Raw genomic sequence first — 3,282 nt, 5'->3', positions numbered from 1 at the left:
TAAATATCGCGGCCAATGGCCGTTGTGGCTTATCACGGCCATACTTAGTGCCTTATTAATCGTTCTAACTACATTAACCATTCTAATTGAACCAGAGAAAAAACCGGAAAAAAAACCCTGTCCGTTATGGATAGAAACGGCCAGCGGAAAAAAAAAAATTCCGAAAATGCTGTCCGTGATGGATAGCAACGGCCAGCGAAACGACCAGCGGAAAAAAAAAATTCCAAAAATGTTGTCCGTGATGGATAGCAACGGCCAGCGAAATCTGAGTAACCCCAATTTTTATTAATAACCCAAAAAAAAAAGTTTTTTACAAAAGTAACCCCAAAATCTGAGTTTTTCCAAATATAACCAAACCGCCAGGCATGCTGGCGGTCCACTTCTATAGCGGACCGCCAGGGACACGGGCGGTCTGCTAGGGACCCGACCGCCAGTGTTCTGGGCGGTCCGTTTTTTTTTTTTTTTTTTTTAGAGATCTGATTTTTTCTTAATATTTTCATTTGTTTTAGTTTTTTTTGCTTAGGGTATTTGCTGATGCACGAACAATCAAGAAATTGGAAAAAAAGTAATGGAAAGATAGATTTGGTTCTGAGATCACACAGATTCTCAATTCTTTAATAAAACTGATACATCAAGAACTAACTTCTACCAAAAGACATGACGTTTTTTTAAATACAAACCCTAAAAACAGAAAATACATAAAAAAAAACATAAAAGACCCTAAAAACTCTAAAATTATAAAGAAAGGTCCAAAAGTCCATGAAGGAAGACTCGGATCGCGAATCTGAGCCCGAAAATGGGTGAAACGAATCTATAGTGACGCCAGTTTAATTGGTATTATTATAACTGGCAATTTCTATCAATAATCATTATGTCACTTGTGCACTAAATGATTATTCTGATTTTTGACCACTTTGATGATTAACAAAATCATAAATCTCATATGCATAAATGACTTATAACACATACTTTATGCAAAACAATCAGTCACAAAACAATTATTTTATGCCCAAATTTCAAACAATTATTTTGTACCAGTAAACTTTAATCGTGCAAAGTCAAAACAGTAAATGATGCACGAAAAGACCCTAAAAACTCTGAAATTGTAAAGAAAATTCGAAAAATCTATATCCGACGGTCGGATCGGGCTGGAAAATAAGTTAGCTTGGATTTGGGGTTGTGGAGCTCATGTCAAAATTTCAGTCCGATCCGACGGACGGATCAAAAGTTACGCCCCTTTTCGTGAAGCATGCGCAGGACCATATTGCATCATATTTGCCAAAAAATAAAACATTTGATATATTTATAAGTCATGTTGTCTAATTGTAGAAAAAATAAAACATTTGATATTTTTTGAATCAAAGTCAAGTCCTTAATTAGTGTTATCTTTAGACTTATGATATCCAACTGACAAATCAATTGAAAGTTATAAAGAGTTACGACATCACTCAAATGTTTTATTTTTTGGCAAATACTCTAAGCAAAACTAAAACTCCACAAATGAAAATATTAAGAAAAAAAATCAGATCTCTAAAAAAAAAAAAAAAAAAAAAACGGACCGCCCGTGTCCCTGGCGGTCTGCTATAGAAGTGGACCGCCAGCATGCCTGGCGGTTTGGTTATATTTGGAAAAACTCAGATTTTGGGGTTACTTTTGTAAAAAACTTTTTTTTTTGGTTATTAATAAAAATGGCCGAAAATGGAGCATTATAAAATATTGTTATTACATGGGTCAAGTTAGACCTAAAAAATAATATTTGTATAATACATGATAACATATCAGAAAAAAAAATAGCTAATTTAAATATGGTCAGGGATCAACTTATTAATGAAAGTGTGTTGACGGAAGAAAAAAAAAATAGCTAAATAAATATGGGCTATCATGGTCCGCTTTTTTTTTTTTTTTTTTTTCTTCCGCCCCCTGCCCGTTACAAACCATCACGGACAGCTATTTTTAATTTTTTTTGGCTGGCCGTTGCTATCCATCGCGGACAGCAATTTTTTTTTTTCCGCGCTGGCCGTTTCTATCCATAACGGACAGGGTTTTTTTTCCGGTTTTTTTCTCTGGTTCAATTAGAATTGTTAATGTAGTTACAACAGTTAATAAGGCACTAAGTATGGCCGTGATAAGCCACAACGGCCAGTGGCCGTGATATTTAAAAACGTTTTCCTTATATCTGAAAAAAAACGAAAAGCGTCCCCTAATCTGGATATTTTTTATTATATTTTCTATTAATAAAAATTTCGGTGCCTAATTGTACCTGGCTATTTTTTCCAATATAAAATTAGCAGCTGTAAACTGAAAGTTAAGCTTTAGAAAATAATTATATTTATAAATAGTTCCAAAAATAATGGTTGGAATAATGTTTGGCATAATTGAAAATGAATTATTAAACATATTTTAGTAGAAAATAATACTCTAACAATGTGTTGTGTTCGGATTTTGTGCAATGTCATTTTTTTTCTTTTAATGAAGTGTCATCTCTATTTCCAATTCATTACATTGAAGCTTATTTGCGTCACTTCCGCTGCGCGTGTACTCAGTTAGAGTTGTTCGATCTATATTAAAATTTGTGTACATTTGATTCACACAAATTAAAAATTGTTGCACAAATATTAATGCAGATTAAACAGTTCCAATTGGATGTTGGTTTGGGTCCGATGTTCCTCCAACCGCCCCCGATTGACCGATTCTCTTACAAACTGAAACTGGATGGAAAAAAAGGAGCGGCAGCGACTTGCCACATGCATGCCACAGAGCATTTGGACTAAGAGAATACACACACTAGTATTTTGTCCGTGCGTTGCAACGGAGATATATTATAAGATTGAATAGAATACGAAGATACATTTTTATTGAATAGAATACGAATAGTATTTATGTGCATATAATTTCTCTACACAAAAGTTTTAGATATTTTTCATTTTCTCTTTAGATCGAAAATATATGATTGTTTCCATCAGCATAAGATCTTTTTTTTAATATAAACATCAGCACAAGATATGTTATTCATCTATTCACAAATATACAGTAGCCCTAAAAAAATTTAGAAATATTTGATGGTTTTCATTTTCATTGTCGAAACTATAGAGGAAGAGGAGAATTGAACCAGAGGAAACAAAAAAATAAAAAAATAATTTAATTGCAAGAATCAAAGATAGTTCTAAGAAGAAATAAAAAAATAGATTGCTAGAGATTCATTCAATTTTAATTGTGACAAACTATGTAGCAGTTCGTGTGGCGAGTATGTTTTCAACTAAATTTAGACTTCTACATATAAAA

Source organism: Carex rostrata, chromosome 13 (genome assembly GCF_964058835.1).
Source record: "Carex rostrata chromosome 13, lpCarRost1.2, whole genome shotgun sequence".
NCBI lineage: Eukaryota > Viridiplantae > Streptophyta > Magnoliopsida > Poales > Cyperaceae > Carex > Carex rostrata.
This window is presented reverse-complemented; position numbering follows the sequence as displayed.